Source organism: Aythya ferina (genome assembly GCF_964211825.1).
Source record: "Aythya ferina genome assembly, chromosome: 8".
Classification (NCBI taxonomy): Eukaryota; Metazoa; Chordata; class Aves; order Anseriformes; family Anatidae; genus Aythya; species Aythya ferina.
In genome coordinates, this window is record NC_140304.1 from 29,618,678 (window position 1) to 29,639,535 (window position 20,858).

The 20,858-nt window shown below is 43.9% G+C and overlaps 1 protein-coding gene and 1 long non-coding RNA gene across 5 annotated transcripts in view; both read left to right on the forward strand.

Moving 5' to 3' along the window:
• The window catches only part of FGGY (FGGY carbohydrate kinase domain containing), a 297,390-nt gene that overhangs the window by 32,863 nt on the left and 243,669 nt on the right, over positions 1-20,858 (forward strand). For 2 of the 4 annotated variants that reach the window (XM_084528570.1, XM_084528557.1), the window contains one exon: positions 18,998-19,093. The exons of 1 other annotated variant lie outside the window; for it this stretch is intronic. The gene's annotated coding sequence lies outside the window, so the exon portion shown is untranslated. Of the gene's footprint in view, positions 1-10,576; positions 10,882-18,997; positions 19,094-20,858 lie in introns of those variants that run through there. One more of the 4 variants, XM_084528558.1, reaches the window with a different exon arrangement.
• On the forward strand, positions 5,374-7,548 carry LOC311440785. The gene is made up of 2 exons (XR_014695580.1): positions 5,374-5,455; positions 6,544-7,548. It is a non-coding gene; the product is annotated as an uncharacterized lncRNA (long non-coding RNA).

The following is a 20,858-nucleotide window of genomic DNA, read 5'->3' on the forward strand; positions in this document are numbered from 1 at the left end:
AGAAAGGGGCTTAAATACATCTTTTCCAATGGGGTTGGCTGGGAAAGGCCAGCGAGAGAGGTCCCTGCTTACCGTGCTCTTTCGAGCGTGCAAGACGTTGGGTGCAGCCCGCAGAGGCTGGACATAATGTACTCGGGCACAGCAGTGTGTCTCCTCAGAGCCACATGCTTCCTTAGTTTATCAGACTGCTCCTGGCAATTCTGTGCAACCTTTGGACTTTATGGCCCCTCTCAGGATGTCGCGCTGGTTCCCTAATATCTCTTCTCTTGTCTTTTGCCAAGTTTCCAGCAGGCAGCGAGGCTGGGACAAGCAGGGTCACAGGTGTTAAAGGAAGTCAGGCACGCAAACAATTATTATTACAAAACCGGATTCCGCAGTTACAAGGGTGAAATGCTGCTTTTCTTTGATTCTGTTGTTCCGTCCCTGTCTTCTCTTTTTCTGAGATCACGAGGTGTTTCCTACCTCATTTTCCTTTTGCACCAGAGCTAGGTGTGTTCCTGTGGATTAAGTAGGTGAGGTTAACAGTACTGATGGGCTGGATAAAGGTAGTGACAATGCCTTGCATGCATTTAATGCACATTGTTACAAGCGATTACTCTATGATTTCTAATGTTGTTTTTATATCTGCTGGTACTTTTAATATGTCTGTCATGTAAAACATGGTAAAACTTGTGTTATTTGCATATTTGACTGGTGGTCAATGAGATATGTAGGAAGAAAGACCAGACGATAAGGAAGGAGGTGATCAGACAGAATCATTGATCAGGCAATAAGGAAGAGGGTGATTGTCTGCAGCTCTGGTACGAGGTGAGAGGTGGCACATCTGACTAATGGCTATGGAATTTGATAATTTGGAAGAAAAAAAAAACAACAAAACACATTTCCAACTGCAGGTTCGGAGCTGTCTGGTGGTAGTGGTCCCTATGTACACCCCGTGTCGGGTTTTATGACCCAGAGTTTGGAGAGTGTGTACTGTTGGGAAAATGCACACATGAAATGCTGGTGAGAGGACTGCCAGCAGCACAGCAGTGAGTCTGACTTCAGAAAGTGCACGCCTGTACTTTTTAAAGTGAAAAGCAATTTTTGGTGCAGAGTGGCTTGTCTCCCATACAGCATCGTTAAGGCAAACCAAACTGTCATGGTCTTGGATGTTTTAGAAAATTTTAGATTTTTTTTGAATTTTGGAAAAGTTCTTTATGTCCATAAAGCACTTTAACACAACTGACCCACAGTCAACCTGAATTAACAACCCTCATCTCACACTCAGTGGTGCCATTCTCAACCTGTGATTGTGTTGCTTTTCTTAGCCCACAGTGTAGGAGCTCTGCATGGGGCTCTCACTAGTCCGTGTTTATGTACAAATTTGTAGCAAAGCGCCTCTGTCAGTTTTAGTGATGTTAATATTTTTTATAGACTGTTCCAACTGCGTTCTTTGTGTGTACACAGTCACATCAAGGACATATTCTCCTTCCAGTACGTGAATTAAACAGAATCGTAGAATCACATTTCAGACAATATAAATCTAACCACCTTAGGAGATTATACTGTTTTAACCTTACTGACAAAGCAGCTAAAACATTTGAATGTTTTGAAGGGGATACTTAGAAAAGCAGGAGTCCTTTCAGTCACACAGGTGCTCTGAATTTCCACTGCCAGATTGTATCCCTTGTTTTAGCCCTGTATGCAGCCTCAGCCTTTTGTTCATTCTTTAATAATCTTCAGTTGATTCCATAAGACTTGTGGAAAAAAAGTGACTAAAGGTATCTGAATTTACCCTTTACCCACATGAGGAGTTCAAGGACAATTCCAGTAACACAGGATAAAGCACACTTTAGTACAAGCTAATGTTGTTATAGCCATGCATATTAAACGTAATCTGCACTTGTAAATGGGACTTTATCAGGAAACGTCATTAAATAGGTAAGGAAACTTTAATGGATAGTTTATTACTTCCAGGGATGGGCTCTATGTGGTTTATGTAAAGCTAACATTTTAGTGTTAGTGTAGTTGGTCAGTAAGCAAATACACTTTCATTTTAAGTATATTTTGATATAAACAAGGCAAGCTCACATATTCAATCTGTCAATGTCATGGCCACTTACGAAAACCAAACTTACAGAATTTAGAATCAGCCATCACAGCTTGGTTTACTTGTTAGTGTTGTCACACAGTATCCTTTAAACATGGTTACTTAAATAAGTGTGGCACTTTGCTCACGAGGCAGCGGTGGCCAGAGGGTGTTCAGCGATGTGTTGCAGGAGCTGGACCATGCGTGTATTTTCCACTTTTTTTTATAAGGCTTCATTGGGAATATTTGATTTAGCCTATTGAAAACTCAGCAGTATGTGATTTGGCCATTTTTAAACATCATGGCTTCAGGATTCACTTAGGTGAGGAGGGAAAACATGATATGTCATCTCCCGGCGTGAGATGTCCTCTCTGTATTCTCCAGGTTGTACAATTTTTATACCATTTGTGTTGCAAGAAGCAAAGTAATAAAATAGTGTCAGGGTGCTTAATACACTTCATGGAAGGAGAAAGATATTCTGTAATCACAGCCAGTTCCTGTAAAGCATTCTTGGTGAGATTGTAGTTACTCTAATAACTACAAAAGACACTGGGGATTTGATTATTATTATTATTTTTTCCACAGGCCCTAAAAGCAAACTGTTGATAGTAACAGAGTTCACCAAAAGGCAGATGGCATTTCCTAGGGCTCTGGTTAGAAGAAGCGGGTGCAGCTTTCTCTTGTCCCACCTTCAGTTGTCTTCCCTGCAGTTGACAGCACAGCTTTTAAAGGCAGTAGCCAGACAGAACTTGCAGTGCTTCGCTGCAAGCTACAGCAGACCAGCAGCTGTTGTGCAAGCTCTTCGCTTCTTGTGGTGAGGATGGGAACCTTAAAAATTGGGTAGGGTAGCGAGCAGGAAATGGGAGCCATTACAGCTGTTCCAAGGAAGTGGTTCCACACGTGAGTCACAGCCCTGGTTTCTCCGTGCTGTGTGGGAGCGACGTCCTGTCCCGGGAGGATATTGCCAGCTTCTGGGGCCGGGCAGGTCCAGCTGCTGCTGGGATCTGGGAAGAGAAGGAGGCTCCGAGTCCCAGCAGCATCACTTCTCCACGCTCTGCTTGCTACCTGTTGTTTGGGCAGCTGGAGCAAGGGAGAATCAGGACTCGAAGCCCTCTTACGGCTGTATGTGGTGTGAGTTAAGTGATACGTTCTGCTGCTGTTAAGGAGACCAGAGAGTGACAAGGAAAGCTGTCCTTTACTGCAGGGTCTGACCACATGCCACAAAGGCCTCGGTTATCCTGTGGAGAACAAAATCTACTACTGTGTGAGACAGCCCAGGTTGCCAACTCTTGCCTCTTTTTTTTTTTTTTTTTTTTCCTCCTGCTGTGAGTCACCCAGCTCTGGCACAGGCTGGAGCCCGTCTCGAATCAGCACAGGAACCTCCTGCCCTCGCTCTTACTCCAGCCCATCCTAGAGGAAACCTGCTACGTCGGCTGCTGCTCCCTCTCCGGCTGCGTCGAGGAGCTGCCACACCTCAGTTTCTTCAGGCCTTCTTGTCAGGGCACCGCTGCCTTACTCATAACGGATACAGACACCGAAACCAAGCCGTCCCTCCTCTGCTCTCCAGGCTCCGTGCAGGCTTTTTCAGCGCTGGAAGGTCTCTGTGCTTTCACCTTGCCCCGTCTAGCTTAAAGCCTCCCACAGGAGCTGTTTCTGTCTCTTCTCAGGAAGAGAAGGCAGAGAAGATGAGGCAGATGCTGGAGGTTGAGCGTTGCTATTGTTGATCTTTCCTAAGCCCACTCATGAGATAAATCCCCAAACCACTGCTCATTAAAAGCTTGGACATTTCCTATAACAGTGCTAGCAGTGGCCCTGTGCTGGTAGCAAGTCTGAAAGACTGAGTGTGCACAACAGGAGATGTGGAGGAAGGGCAGAGCTTCGTCCCCCACTTCATTATCTTTCCACTGTTTAAGTCCATCTTCTTCCATCCCCAGTACAAAGGTGCACAGAGCTGTACCACAGCTCACTCACAGGTGATCCGATGGTTTAGAGGTTTCTGTTGTGTGTAAATTGTGGCAGAGGGAAAACTAATACCTGAGTCCCCAGGGCTTCTGGTAACGTTGTGGCTCGCCAGAGCTCCTCCATCCAGGCCCTTATTTCTTGCTGAGAACTTGTCCTGTCGTCTTACTCACGGAGCTAGAGGTGTGGCAGCAGCAATAATTTTGGGAACTTAGGTCTTAGATATAAATTTGAATTAATTTTATGATATTAGGAAGCTGATGCAATGGAAGTTTTGTATCATGAAATGTGTTTGCAGCAATGAAGGCTATCATTACATCTTAATGGCAATCCACCAAAGTGCTTGCAGTTTTGGGCAAAAGGTGGCACTTACCCAGGGAGTGGAAGTCTCCAGAACTGACAGGAGTGACTAGGACATGTGGATGCACTTCATTTTTGTGTTCTCATATGCCGAGATAGCCAGGTGTGAGCTCTTTCTATTAGCAGAGTTGATTGTTCATGGTAAAGCAGTTTGTGGCCTGGACCAGATTATTTGGCATAGTGCACATGCAGGTTTGGGGCCATTTTTTGTTTGCTCATTCCATCTGACTTGCATCCAGTGAGTTCAGTTTAGGTTGGTAAGAGACAGTTCAGGTATACCATGTATACATACAGCTGTACAAAGATTTGTGGAAGAAACAGAGGGGAAACCTCACACAGGAAGTCTCAGGCTACCAGGGAAAAGAAATGAGTGTGCCTTTTCCAGAGAGGTTTGTAGCATGGATGAAGAGCCAGTGACCCACCAGGATTAAACAGTGAGCTGGGTGCTTCTCCAGGTGGGCTTCCAGGGAAGGATGTGTGGAAGTTACAGGGAACTTTTTGGGGTCAGCATAAGTCTCCTGGATGAAACAGTTGGCCTCTGACTCTCAGAAAGGGGCACACTCCATGCACTACGTGTGTACTTAGAAAAGCCAGACTAGGGTGAGGCTTGGACTTTGCTCGCTCCACAGAGGCTCACCACACACTGCAGTATGAAGGTTCAGAAGTCAGGTACACACATGATCAGAAGCAGGATCAGATGCGTCGTCTAGAGGCTGTGGTCATCTTTGCTTTCACTGGCATCTCAAGAACAGTGCTTTCAGGTGATTGTGAGGTCAGGGAAGAGAAATCAGGCACACATTCTTCACAGAAAACACAATCGTATCCGATTTTTATTTTAAAAGGTGTGAAGAGTTTCTTCTCCCTTTGGGTGGTAACTGAAAACCCTGGCTGTCCCTCAGGAACTACCATTTTCTTAGGTACCTCAGTTGTCTTGGAAGTTTGCCCTTTGTGATAAAAGGGGAACACCTTTTCATTGCTATAAAATTAAACAGTCTTCCAAGAGCCATGCCAGGGTTGCACAGCACGTTGGATGAAATTATATACCTGAAGACAAAACCCACCAGTCTTGTAAGTTATTTTGTATTTGTTATTTTATATTTTTGATAAAAAACAGAATAGTCTGTAAAGTCAAGAGGAAAAGCGTTACGGAGCTCTAGTTGTTATTTTTAATGTAACAGTGCCCTGTTCCTGGGTGAGGAATATCCACGAGGTGACAGCTGGATGAAGATGGAGAACTGGGAAATCTGGAGGTTAGGTCAGGCCACTGACAGCAGGAACTCAACAAGGGCTAAAGCTGGGGTTCCTCCTGAACCTTCAGTTAGATGTTCAGGCTAATGAAGGAGAGGCTTAACCTTAAAGACATCCTCTTCCTACTGGCTTCTTGTCCTCCTGGGTGCCAAGGCTTGTGGTGTTGTGAGCACAGGTTTGCAACAACCTTAATTAAAGTAGTGCGTACAGCTCAGCCATCTAGCCCATACCACTGAAGCTGTACGGTGCACCTGGGCTGAATTAGCATTTCTGATTAACCCCTGCTTTTTGCACAAATGTTTCAAGGTGTTAATCCTTACGTTAGTGTAATGAGCTGGAAAAGCTTTGGCTCGAAATCCAGGCAGCATCTCAAAAAAACAACTGATGTTTTTGTCATTGTCTTGACTGGCAGACAGAGCCCAACTTGGTTTGATTATTTTGTGCTTAGACTGACAGCTTGTATGTTGTGTTTTATCTTTAGAAAGAACTTTTGCCGTCTCCAGTTATAAGCTTCAAAAATAGTATAGGTTTGTAACTGCAAGGCTGGCAGATGTTTGGCTGTTGTGGATAAAAGCAAGGTTTAGGTACAGTTATTAATTTCACATGCTGATATCATGGAAAGCAGTGAATAAGTGCTGAAGACCGACGCATTATAGTTAGCTTTTAAGAATACTAGCACCCTAACAAATTGTTTATATCTCTGCTGCTTATTCTTTGTAACTCTTTGTAATGCTTCCAGTGACTACAATGACATACTTAGATAGAAGAGCTGATCTACTGAAGCCTTACCCTAGAAATGAACTCCACTAATCAACTGCTCATGACTACAACAGATGTTTCTGTTTTTCAGACAATTGGAACCTCATGTTCTACTATATTTTTTTATTTTTTTTCCCCTTTCATACTAGCAGCAAATGCCCGATTACACATGTGAGCTTCAAAAACTCGTCACATGATACCAGGAACAAATTGCGAAGTCAGTCAGCAAAGCTCAGGCTTGAAGCGGTGGTCCACGGAAGGCAAGCGGGTCTAAGAAACCGGAGGAGTGGTTTGTGGAGCTACCAGGCTGTGGTTTTGTTGTAAATGCCAGTACTCTCTTTCAGCCTCTTGTATGAAATTTGGAAATGTCAGATGAACTCAGATCAAAACTATTTTTTCAAAGGCTGAATCATTTTAGGTGTGGAGATAAAGTTAAGTGATACTTCTGAGGATACGAGTACTATAGTCTTGAAACCACAAAAACGGGATGAGAATTGTTTATATGATGTTATGTAAGGACTTAATCTCCTGAAGCACATTAAAATTGGTGAAATTTCAGATGTTCTGAAAATATAGGTGTGAAGAATTTTCATTTTATTTTGTTTAGTCTGTTGCATTTAAATTACCACCAGGTTTTTCTGTCCATAAGTGACTGGATCCTTGATCAATCAACGTCTTTGTGTGATTTGGGCAGAAGGAAAAATAGTGTGGGTGGAAAGAATGATATATTGTCACCCCACAAAGATGCAGCATGGTCTGCTGTCAACAAAATCAGAACTATATAGAGGAAATGAGCCACCTGTTAAAGACTACAATGGAACCGTGAAAAATTGCAGGCAATAGAGACGCTTCTTTGAGATTATAGCAACTCATTTGCAAACCATTTTTCTGTTAGCAGTGAGCACTTCGCCATGAACTTTCCCCTACCCACAGCTACCCACACGGGATGGATCCAGGAGCCATTGCACAGCAGGGCTGAACAGGCAAGACCAGGAAGTTTATCAGTATTGACACTCTGTGAGCCAAGCAGGATCCTGACCAAATGTGGGGTGCCATAACCAGGACTTGTTCCTTCACCCCTTCCCAAAGTAAATATATGAACTTGCTGCTGTTGCTGGACCTGATTGTCGTGCTAAACACGAGTACAAAGAGCAGTGTGCGTTGCAGGCTGTTTCATTAAGCGAGCGGCATAAAGGTGAGAATGAGAGTAAGGGGGACATTGGCTGCCTCTGGTGCCACTATCAGGTTACTGGGTAATTTCTCTGAGTGCCAAGCTTTTTGTAGTAGAAAGGTGTCCCATTGGTAGACGATTCCTGTAGGGGGCAATTAGACTGCAGTCAGAAGCACAGGTGTCAGCGTTTCAATTACAAAATTGTAGAGGTGAGATTTAATCAGTTAAGAGTAGGGCCGATAATTTGCACTGGGCACGTCTCTAGTTGGTTCCCAGCAGCTGATAATGCTGTCTTCTTTGAACATCATACTCCTTTTTGTTAGTTGAAAGCCACATCTAACCTCCTGGTGCTCTTTGCACCTGTGTTTGTAGTGGATAGATCTTGAAGTTGGGTTGAAGTAAAGCCTTTCTCTCTACTCATCTTTACCTAGATTTCATTTTGGATGCAGGGATAGGTCTGGAGTGCAGAGGGATTTCTGACTGCTTAAAGATGCTGTATTTATTTTTATTTTTATTTTTATTTTTATTTTTATTTTTATTTTTATTTTTATTTTTATTTTTATTTTTATTTTTATCTTTAGTTCTATTTTTTTGTGGCTGTAGATGAGATTTATTTCCTGCTTTGTCTCTGGGTAGAAGAGAAGGGAACTGAGAGGCCCATAAAAGGTGAAAACCAGAAAGGCGATAGATGTTCCCCATTAGAGCACGTGCACAGAGTGATCAGAGTGGGGTGAGAGGAATCGTTAAAGGAAGGAATCCTCTAAGCCAAGGGATGACAGGATTTCCAGAAGAGCTTGATTGGAAGTGCTGAAGTTGGCTGGCAAGCTGCAGGGAGTGAAGATTGAGCATTGGTTTGGAACATTGGCAAGTGCCTTTTGAAACTGTGAGGAGACGAGTATGGGAACAGAAAGAAAAGGACTGATAAACGAAAACAGCATGGAGAAAATCAAGCCTGTTGGTGGGAGAGAAGGAAGATAAAAGTAGGAAGAAAGACAAACTGGACAAGATAGCTCTAACACTAATGGGAAAGAGCAGGATCTGCTCGGAAAGAGCAGGATCTGGCTGAAGCGTGGCTTTCTTGCTTTCTGGATACTGGATACAGCTTGACTGTACCTTCCTTCTTGCGTTGTCTTTTCTGTTAGGTTTAGTCTTGTTTCTTCTCTCCAAACAGGCAGTCCTGTAACACACGTAAGAGGCTTCCTTCGGAAGCAGTTGCTTCTCAGAGTAGCCAGCCAGTGGGTGATGGAAATGTTATATACCCCCTCAAGTAAGTGCAGAGACTCAGCTGGTGTCAGTAGTACTGGATCTGTCTACACCTGATTAAAAATCACTTTTCCTTTGGCTGTTTTCAGTCTGCCTTTTTCTGATGTGTTTAGGAGAGCTGCAGTATGAAAAGTGCAGACCGAAATGTATCTAAAGGAACACGTCAAGAGATAATTAGCAGCGAACAGAGTTGAAATACAAGTCTTTTGGACTTAACATTTCCACGATGGTGGTCTTATATCTTGAGAGTGGGATCAGTATTTTCCCTCTCAATATATTTAGCGATGATAGCCTGTTATCACGTTAATCTTACCTTTTAAAACAGGTGGCCTGGGGTGCATAGAGAGAACAGGAGGCTGAATGGGCAGCAAGAATCATTTCAGCAGGTTCCCCAGACTCCAGATAACTTGGTTTGAGTAGTTCTCAGACGTACAGAGATGGGAGTGAAGATACACTGCCAGACTAACAGAAGTATTTCCCCCTCCCTGTTATGGGGCAAGAGGAGTCAGTAAACCAAAGCCAGCTTTGTCTGTAACCCTAATTAGGGAGCTCCCGGGATCTTTGGAGGGGCATAAGAAAGCTGTGTTACCCTCTGCCCTGCTCCCAGGCTTGCAGCAAGGGAGATGCAGAGATTTCCCCTTCCAGGGAGGATTTCCGAAATACTTCAGCGTGCTGTGTGATTCACCTGGCGTAGCCTTGTGTGTGTGGTGTGTGTGTGTGTACGCACATCGCGGTCCCCTGGGGAGGGCAGTGGCAGCAGGTCTGCCCTGCCAGTAGCCGGTCAGAGCTGTGGCTGTGTGGGTTACCCAGCAGAGCTCAGTCCCTGGGGATTTTCAGCCTGCCACCCCTCGCCACCGCGTCCATGCTCTCGCTCACATACACACGGTGCCATCAGTGAGGAGTCATCTGCCGGCTGCACGCCCACAGAGCACATCAGGAAGGAAACGGCTGGTCTCTTAAAGTCAGGAGTATTAAAAAAAAAAAAAAAAAGAAACACAACAAATCTGCAAGCAGCAGGCAGCCTGTGTACCAATTCCTCCCGGACTGCAGGAATCCTTTGCCCTGTGATTCATGCTGAGCTGTCCGCTCCATCCGGCAGCAGCCGTGTCAGGCAGCCACCCACTTTTAACCGGGTGCCGGTGCTGCCGCTGCTGGCACCAGAGCCTGCAGCGTTTCAGGATTCTTGTGTTAGTCAGGGCACTGGCACTTCCTTTGGCATTTGTCAGTCTGCAGGAAGGCTGGTGTGCGAGCGAGGGCTTTTTTTTTTTTTTTTTTTTTTTTGTGTGTGTGTGTGTGTTATTATTTTGTTCATTTACACATTTGGAACCTGAAGGTTTGATTCAGACGTCTTCATTGCTCGCTGCTTCCTGTAGGTTGAAGTCTGTTTTCTGATGATTAGCCAATACCGGCTGTTCTGGCAACGAAGATGTCTCAAATCAATCCTATCCTGTCTGGCTCTCAAATCAATCCTATCCTGTCTGGCTTTCCAGGAAGAGCTGCCCCTCCCCTCTCCCTCCACAGCCCCTGTCATCCAAGATTGAAATTTATCAGAGCTGCTGTGAGCAGGAAATTAGCTTCTTTACAACTTGTTCTCCACTGCTTCTCATTCATTTTATTGTTTTAACATTTTCCAGAAAATAAGGCAGAAAACAAACCTGCTTCCTCTTTAGAAAAAGTTGTGCTGTTAACCTGTGAAATGCTCACTTCCCTGGCAGGCTGCTTCTTATCTTTATGGCAGAATCACGAGATTGAAATCAGTTAAAGTTGAACTGAGATAAAGAATAAAACACTGGAAAACATGCAGTCATCCCTTAGCATCCTGAAGATAAGGATTTCTGCACATAGGCATCAAAGCAGTAATGAACACCGCGGGAGGGATTGGCTCAGGAAAAATGGAGTGAAGGGTGCTACCTACTGACTCAGGAATGTGCCTCTGAGAACCTACCTGCAGTTCTGGGGCCTCAACACCTACCTTAAATTGACAGAATTTTTCTGAAGAGCCAAGCACCTGCTACTTCCATCCATGGGAAACTCTCCTTAGAATTGCATTCAGGTAAATGGGAAGTGGTTTTAGCTTATTTTATATCTGACTTTAAGCATGTGTATGTTCATGTTGTCTGTGTGTATTCCAACAGCAGCATTGGAAGATTTTTTGAGGTACACAGAAGGAAGACACTCTCCTAATTAACATCAGACATTTTTGGTGCTATTCAGCATTAAAAATAACCCTCGGCCTTTGCCAGAAGTAAATTTGGCAATTGTGTGCTCCCTGCTGCAGGAAAACAATGTCTCTCTTTAGAGCTCAGAACCAAGCTTTGGCAACGAAATGAGGCCCAATGTCCATTGATCTCAATGGAAAACCTATTATTAGAAAGATCGCTGTGACCACATCCTGCCGTCATTTTGTACTGAGAACCACCACTGAGGTCAGCAGGATTTTTGTGCAAATATTTATGGCAGGATATGGCCCACTTCAGGGCATTCTGAGGGTTGACAAGCCTTCAGCTGAATTGTTCCTGCTCCTCGTTGATCCTATCAGTCCGGTAAAATCAGATCCACCAACAACTCAAAATCCCACCATCTAAGTTGACGTTGACTGAAACTGAGCAACTGAGTTCGTGCAATTTAAAGGCAGACATGAGGCAAGACTCCTGGCATTGCACAATGTCCTGACCGGGCATGCGGTGCTTTGGACACTCAGTGGGTTGCATCCTTCTCAAGAAAGCATCAAGGTGTAAATTGCCGCTGTGTTAGATAGGCCTGGGGCTTCGGCGAGCGAGAAGAGTTGTTAATTGAGTAACTCAAGATTTTTGTTTTCAGCAAATGCCCTGCATATGCGACTAGTGCAGCTAATTTCCTGCTTGCCAAAGTCAGTTCTATCAATGCTTATTGGAACCACAGACTCAGATAGGAGAGGGAACACACTCTCATTTATCCTTTTGATATGGGGAATAAGTGAATTCTTTTCAGCTTACTGTACATCCGTGTTTTCACTGGACAGCAGAAAACTGTGTCACTGACTCATTGTTTGATCTTGGGTAAATCATCCAGTCCAGTCTATCCCGGTACCCTCATGTACATAAACAATGTAATGACTCTCATCTGGCTTTACAAGCTGTTAGAATAACTTCGTTTTATACAGCTTTAGCTTTCCCTTAGTCTTTTCCAGAATGCTTTACTGTTGAACGAAGGAGGCTTGTTCCTGAGTCAAGCCAAAAGGTTTTTTGTCCCTGTCTGGGTGCTGAAACAATCAGTGAGCACAAGTTTTTATAGTTTGCATAAACAATACTATTTTAGCTAGAGTAAACATTTCTGGAAGCTGTAGGGCCAGGCAGTAAGGCTATACAAATTTGGCACTACAGAAATCGCCCTGATAAAAAGACAAGCCAGCACTGCCAGCAGTAGCTACTGGAGTCCAACTGGGTGTTTTGGAAGGGGAGAACGTACCTGTGCTGTGAACTGAAGTTGCTTCTTCTGAACCCTGAGCAAAGATTGCCTGTGTAGGGTGAAGTAGACACAGCAATGGATTGATGCTCACCTGAAAGAAGAGTTATGCCGTTGCCTGGTTCATATGAGGAACGTGTTTTAGATTGCAGCCTAAAAATTATAAAACAAATTACAAGCTTAATTAAAGTGACCTGTAGAGATAAATGAGACATTCCAAAGACATTGTCAGGTATAAACTATGCAAAATGATCAGCTGCATTTTGAGGCCTGGGACTTGCATTTGGTTTATGGCCTTCTCTTTGGGAAGTTATATACCTAAAGAAAATCTTACTCTAAAGCTGGGAAATAAATGTCTTGCTAATAAAGGAACTGTTGGTGGAAATGTATTCGTTGCAAAGAAACTTGTATCTTGTAAACTTTCATCACTCTGAGATAAAACTTCTGGAGGGAAAAGACTGCAAGATCGTGCGATTTGAGCGTACAGTTATGTGGCATTCCCAATAAGAGCACTTCTAAGGGATTTGAGAGGGAAATGTTTGCATCTCTTCTTAAATGTTTACTGACTTCTCTCTTTGGCTTTTGCAAAGAAGATTTTCATTTTTCAATGTCAGTATTATCCCAACACAAGAATAAAACGAAATGCTAAAACCTCAAAAAATATTGCAAAACAGAATTCTTGTTTTCCAGCCAGTTCTGGACCAGAACAACTGCATGCTTGTGGATGGTGCTGGAGAGAAAAGTTGCTCTTAAGCATTTAACGAGAAACATAATCCTGCACCTCGGCCAGGGATACCTGGCTGCCTGCTGGAGCTCTCCATGAAGCCACGTGCGCCCCAACACCGCCCAGCACCCATCGCATAGGCACTGAGAGCACTGCTTTGTGGTCTGTGTACTGAACTGGGACTCGGACTGGGTTCAGTTCTAGCTTGCTCAGAGATTTCTTTCTTAATCTCAGGCAATTCATTTAATCTTTCTGTGCTTTGGTTTCCTGTCCTTGAGAGTTTGCCTGCGAAATAGATTATTGTCAACTTACACTTCAAGTTTTGCTCAGTTGTATCTACAAATTGAATCAAATCAAAATAATGAAGATGAGAGGTCCATGTGCTGTGTTTGCAGCCAAAAAGATTTTTTTTCTTTAAGGCTCTCCTGGAAGAACAGACACTACCTTTTGTCAAGCTCTTTAGACAAACAATCAAATAACTTCTAGGCAATCCTGGAGGTGTTGGGTCTGCCAACAACCTTGTTTGCTGGGGTCCTTATCCTATGGGCTGCCCACCTCCGAAGGCCCTATATTCATACGTTTTGGTGAGAGAATGAGATCCTTGCATCTCAGGAGAGGCACAGAGCTTATAACTGAAGTTTCTTACAAAGCTGTAATAGAAAATGAAAGAAAGACACTGAGAGAAGTCTTGACGTGGGTCTCCGTCATTGCAGAGGCTGGTAGTAGGAGTCTTCAAAATTCAGGAATTGATGCCCTTTGAATGAAAATGTGCAAGTACAGTCTGTACAAAGAAGTCACATCATTGAAACAAAAGGGGATCTTTTAACTGCTTCCTTCTATTGTCGTGTCTTACTATCTGCTTTGCCACCGATGTGCTTTTTTTGTCAGAACGAACACCATGGGTTTTATTCCCGGGAATAATAATAGCGATAATAGAAAATTACTGCTTTGCAAATCATTTTGGAAAGTGCATATGGAAATCTTCAGGGGTGAAAATAGCTGCAGTGGATGATAGTAGGTACTAGCAACAAAAATGTTTGGCTTAAGGTATTAAAAAGAAGTCAGAGATACCGAAATTTCATCTGGATTGATATAAGCACAGACTGAGCGTGTGAGCTTCTCAGACGCTGGAAGGACGGGGGCAGATTGTGAATACCCCAAAGTCCTGACCTGCCTTTGTGAAGTTCCCCTTACCACAGGCACTAAGTGTTCCCTAATGCAAGTCAAACACTCTGAAGGAGGGAAGAGAGAGAAATTAGTCTGAACAGGAAGCTTCCAATATTCCAACGCTAATTGAGTTTAGATAATTAAGGGGGTTTAGAGCAGTAATTCAGAGGAGAATGGGAGGGGAGGACAGTTTAATTGAGATTGCCTGTCCATCTGTGAATTCTCCATGCAGCCGTCTGTGGCACGTCCCCGTTGCCACCCGTTGTGACCCGCGGGAGCCGATGCAGTTTGCACCGACCTCATGAGTTAGCCACACAAGCAGCCAAGCTGCCCTGCTGCCTTTAGGGTGGCAGAGGGACACCCCGTGAGGTTCGGACACCAGGGGCAGGAATCAGGCGAGTGAGACAGCTGAGGCAGGCATTGGCATGGCTACTGTCTGACAGCTCGGCCAAGCCCAGAGAGCTGCAGGAGTGGTGTTGACAACTGAATTTTGATTTAGTATTAAATAAATGAGAAATATGATGCTGGAGCAGTGTCCTGCTTGACCGGCCCTCTCTCTGGCTGTCCACCCTGCAGACTTCTGATTGTACGCCCATAGACACCCCAGTGATTTACGTGGAGCACCATGCCAATGTCACTGAGATCAAAACATGGTAAAACTGCAGCAGATCACACTTCTTAATTTAGAAAGAATCTAGCAGGTATTGAGAGGAAGGACCTTGAAGCCTGTCGGAGCACTGACAAATTGTGATGAACTCGCTGTGCTTTGTTTGTAAATACAAGCAACCCCACCCGCTGCTCTCCAACCCTAAGGACCTCTGAGAAAACAACGAAGGCAGCTGCAGGTGGCTCATCTGGGGTTTTCTTCTGGTCTCCTTCTGCTCTCCTACAAGTGCTTCAGAGGAGGAGCTGCGGCGAGGCGTGAGGGGCAGGTTTCTAACAGACCGAGCCACTCGTGCCAGAAAGCTGCCCGTCAAAAGCCAGGAAACAAACTCGAGAATGTTTTCACGTGGAGAGCTGGGCAAAGGCTGTGTACTAACCTGCTATCATCAGGTGCTTTCCCAGTGATTGTCATCATTACTGTTCCTCTGGGGCTATTCGGATATGGGCAAGTGGAATAAATAATCAAAGAGGATGTTTCTGGCTGCTAATTTTCAGTCAGATTTGATATTGGTCCAAGATTTAACACTTCCTTTCTCTGCCAGCCACATACTAAAAATAACATATTTTCAGGATATTGGAGACCACTGGTAATCTGTGGTATTTGGCACTTGAATATTGCCTTTCATCTGGAGGTCTCAAGGCAGAAAGTTGGAGCCTCACAGTGTCTGCTTGGAGTTGGGAGAATCTGAGAGAGTTTTAGGGCTGTTTGATGTGGAAGTGAACAGGAGGCAAAAAGCTCAGAATGGCTGGGAAGGTCTGCATTTCCTTGCTGAGTGGCATCTATTAAAAAAAGAAAAAGCAGTTTTACCTCAGCAGCACGGTGAATCCTTCACGGGGCTGGGGAGATGCAGGTGAGACGTGCAGCAGGGATGCTCTAGCAGGGAGGACGGTTCCACCCAGCAGAAAGTTACAGCCCCATGAAGGTTGGGAAGAAACAAATTCATATTTTCTTAGTTTCATTTTTTAGTTAAGCAAGGCTTTAAACTGGCTTCCAGTAATCAGATTTTTAACTAGCACTGTCTGGCAAAAGGAATGCTTTCTGACAGAAGTTTTCTGTTTGTTTGTTTTTCTCTTTTCCTTCTCCGTACTTTATTTTTCTCTTTTTTTAGAGATGGTGAAAGAAACTTTAAAAAAAAAAAAAAAAGCATTGTTTGGCTGGAAGAAAAGCCCAAGATTGGTTCTGTTTGTGTAGATTTATTGTAATGTCACCAGGAGTGAGGAGTGTTCCCTGCTCTGCCCCGAGCACCGCAGCGCAATGCATCAGACGGGTCTTCTAAGGCCTTGGGAAAGCAGCTGCTTTGCCTCTGTTGGGAAAACAACACATAGGTGGTGGGATTCAGCCAAAGGCTGCGAGTCCAGTGAGGGAGCACTAATAGAGACTGAGCTAAAAGATGGGCTGAGAATGAGACGGGAGTTCCCCAAGGAAACTGGATTTATTTGGATTTCCTCGGAGCGCTCGAGAGCTTCTCTCCCAGGACTCGGAGTAGCAGCAGAGCCTCTTCCCTCCTGAGCTGAAGGAGGCCTAATGATTCCTTGTGTTTAATAGTTTTGATTGCTCTGCTCATTTTGATAATTTGCTTAAGCCTCTCGAAGCAACAGTAATTTAATCAAACTGGCAGCACTAGCCGCTTGCCTGGAAAGCAGCAAGGCCGTGTGTCCTGCAGCAGCAATGCACGCAGCTGGCCCTCCGGGCCCCGAGCAGTTGTGAGAGCAGAGCGGGCTCTGGGGTGAATTACTGCCAGAACTGTCCCCAGCACGTCACCCGTCCGTGGATTTTCATTTTGTGCCACCTCTCACAAAACCTGGGGGCACAGTGAGAGCCACAGAGACTCAGAACAAATTGGTTTTGATTCCTAAAAGGCTTTCTCCCCTTTGGATACTCCGAGGCTGTTTGCCTTGTGGCTCAGCTCTGGCGGCCGTCCCTGCCAGCACTGCACGTGCTGCTCTGGGTGCTCTGAATCATCGGCATTTTGCTGGATCTTAGAGCCTTGACCCCGTATGAAGCCATTAAAATAGTGGGAGGTGGATCAGGCCTTGGGTTCCCGCAGGCACTGGGCGCTTTCCATTGCAGGGAAGGAAGGATCCTTACTTTTTGGTACTCCTCATGTGGTGGCACAGAGATGACTACGAGAGCCTCCCTCCTGTGCGTGAGCACTGCGTTGTTTGTTTGGCGTGAAGAGTGAAGTCACCTGCCTGATGAGAGATTTAAATGTTAGGGAAATGGCAAAACTGCCCACAGCTATTTGGTCTGCCAAATCTCAGGGCAGTAATCATTTCCACCCCGACTGGAGGAGCTCCTTTTGTGTTTCAGCTACTACACTATGTTGTCTATCTGACTGGGCACTGAAGCCATTTCTCAGCTTCTGCTTGCCTCCTGTGGCCCCATCCAGACAGATGTGGAGGAACGCAGGTGGATAATAGGATCCCCCCCCCACTGACAGTAAGGTACAAGTACTGGGTCTCATCAGATATATTTCATGCCTGACTGTTGCATCATGCTGAGTGACCTTCAAACTCTTGATTGTGTAGAGACTGTGGGGACCTTCTGATTTACAGCGCTTCTATTTAAGTGGCTGTACACCTTGGCAAGGGCCAAATTACTATTTCAGTTCAAGTCTGTGGGTGATGAGTGAAGAGACACATTTTGCACTCCTGTCACACTGCTGAGAGATTTATTTATTTTTGAATGTTACAGATTTCATTTGAAGTTAAAAAAAAAAAAAAAAAAGAGAGAGAGAGAATTCATTGCCTAAAGAAGAAAATGCCTTGATGAAACATTTCTTTGTCTCTTGCTTTACTTCTCATTCCTCAGGAGCTGCTTCTTGAAGGAGTCTCCGTTCCAGCTCTTCCTCCAAGTTTGACTGTTCTGGGCCTTTGTCTCCACGTTAGTCATTTCTGGCTCTTGCTGGGTTTCTCCCAGTACCCTTCTCTTCATCTCCACTTAAAAAAAATCTTCCTTTGCATCTTCACTCTCTCTTCTCCCTTGGCAGGAGACAAAAGGGAGACGCTGCTTGTGGAAAAGTAACCACTTTTAAACCTGTGAACACAGAGGGAGGCTGAGAGAATCAAATGCACTCTAGATCTGGAGATGCCGGTGTAGAGATGGAGAGATAGTAGATGTTTTGGGGACTCCTGCATTGCTCCTGGGCTAGAGAAAGAGAAGTGAAAGACAAGACAGCTGTTGGGGAGCAGAATTCATTCCCAGCCTCGCTGTCTGCACTCTCTGGCCTTCTCGGACGACGAGCAAGCAGGTGCCTGTCGGTTGAATTGCAGTGAGGATTGCACAAGAACTGTAGGCTGGTGGAAAGACTCCAGGGAGCCAGCTTCAGCCTACGGACAGTAGGTTTGACTCCCTTAGTCTAGACACTCTCACAGGGATTACGTCAGCAATAATTTGTCAGTCTCTATTTATTTTCCAGTGGCATGGTTAGTATTTACTAGGGCTGAGATTCTCCATATACTCTTCCGTACCCTGTCACACACCGTTTGCTTCTAGCAGAGTGGCTAGAAGCAAAAAAAAAAATTACTTGGGCCACAATTTCCCTGCTTTTTTATAATATTAGTGATACTAATCCTTAGAGGAAGCAAAGGCGTGAAACATACCTAAACATCCAAAACCCTTTGAGAAGCAAGGAGAACATCTGTGCCATGTTTTGAGAATCTCCACTTCCAGCTGATGACCCTGGAGCCTCAGATACTCTAATAAGAATTGTACGTGGTCAGATACATGCATCAGGTTTGGAAATAAAGGCGTGAGCATACCTTGTTGTCACATTAGGAATAAATCGTTCTGTCTCAAAACCACTGATGATTTGAGTGTCATAATTCCATTTTTTTTTATACAATAAACCTCTCCCTTTCAGATACAGTAACTTGAGCAAAAATACACGCAGTTGCTGGGGACTGTAAATGCAACCCAACTTGAAACCTTAATTTAGGTGCCTAACAAAAGAGGGCACTGTCTCTGGTTCCCTGTGTAGTAAATGAAGAGATGACTCTGAGCTACCTTTTGCAGAAACTTTTCAAGTAAATTTCTATTTTGAATCAGTCTCTGGAAGTTTTCCTCTTCCTATGGACTGGAGAGGAGGTCTGAATTAGGTAGAGTAAAATTTTAAAGTAAAGCCTTGTGAATAATCCCCTTTTTACTTCCTCCTTTCTTTGTTGCAACCAGGATTAAAAGGTCAAGTGCTGACTTTTTGCACCCCAGTTTCTAGACCCCATTGCGAGGGTGATTGAACAATTGCATTTGTTAAGGATCTGATATGGGGTAAGTCTACAATACAGACTTCTTGGAGTGTGTTTGATACAGCACTTGGCTTTATAGCATGTAGCAGGATCATACAAGTTTTGCAAGACTCATCTTTAATGATTTGGATCCACTCCCAGGTACCGAAAGGGCATTAAACTCTGCAACCAGCTGGTTTTGGGGAGTGGGGGAGAAGGGAAACCCATGGAAAAATAAGTCTTCAACTCAGAATGAAAATCAAGGGACTCTCTCAAGCTCTGAGGATCGATGTTGCTTTATTATTAAACCACTGGGCTGTTGTTCCCATGGAAACAAAGAAACAAATATTTGGAGCTGTGTAACACCTTCCACCAAAATTCCAGTTAAGAATGTTTTGGAAAGTGTTTCTGTCCATGTGAGCCCTCCTGTTCTCTGAATGAAAGCTTTGTGCAGCCTTCCTGGGCTCCCGCACGGGCGACAAGGTGAAACTCTGCGCTCAATTTCAGCATTACTTGTCATTGCAATTCTTTAAAAGGAATTAATTGCATCGGGAGGTCTTTGCCCAGTACAAATGATAAGTGTGAGGCTCCAGGAATAACCCAAATGAAATGTGTGACAGCGGTGGCATTTGGTTGTTTGCTGTTGGTTTGGGTTCTTTTTTTTTACCCTTAATCCATCATTTTCTACAGATTTACCCTAGCAAACATGCCGAATGATTTCACCTTGAACCCAGCATGATCCGTTCAGAGACGGAAGAAAAAAAAAAAAAAGGATGAAATACAACTGAAATTTTGGCCAAAAATCATATTTACTTTACTAAGATAATGTGATCCATCTATTCATTAGCAGTGGGAAGAAATCTTTCCATGCTGCCAGATATCTTTTACCTGAGGCACCCCAACTGTTTATATCTGCAGTTTGGGGTGAGGGGAGGAAATCTGATCAAATTTAGCAGGTGCTTCTTTTTTTTTTTTTTTTTTTTTTTCTTTTTTAATTAAAATGGTGCTGTTGTCTTCTCTTTGTCTGCATATTTGCTTTTTACCTGCAGGTCAACCATCACATTTTAACAATTTAACCACCGGAAAGTTGCCTTGTTACCTTGTTATCTAAACACGGAGTTTTGTCCAAACAAGATGTAATAAAACACATAGACTCTGGTTTTCTGTGTTGGATTTTTTAGCAAATAGAAGGTCAAAACTGTAATTAAATATCTCACCACTGGGAAAAGCATCATACTTCTCATTTCCAGTGTGGAAAAAAGTCGGCGATGTCTCATTAAGTACAAGCCCATTTTGCAACCTTTCCCTTGCTGGGAGCAGTAATCATCCTTTTCTTGTCTACCCACCTACCTATTTTCACACACTTGATAGACATTTAATATCGTAGAAATCTCTTCTGCTTTGTTAAATATCTTTGAAATCTGCTAGTTGGTTCAAAAGTTATTAAGGATGGGTGGGGAAATGTATGCATTTACATAATGCTTTTGCACATTAGGCGAAAATATAAGTTTCTGATGTGTGAGGAGACATCGCAATGAATTTGGTGCTGTATGAAATTGTGCTCCTTTTATGAACTCAGTTCACTATGCTGCATTTACTCTATGCAATACCGCTTGTATAAGGATGCTGAAGCCCTCCAAATATGCAGTAAAGCAAATGCAATTGTCTAAACCTTTCTGAATTTTAATGGATTTTTTTCTCGTATTCCCCGCCCTAATGAATGTTGACATTATTTGTCCAAAAACTGCTCCAAGTTGGAAGGTTTAAATTGTAACCAGCTCTAAAAATCACCCTTTTCAAATTACAAG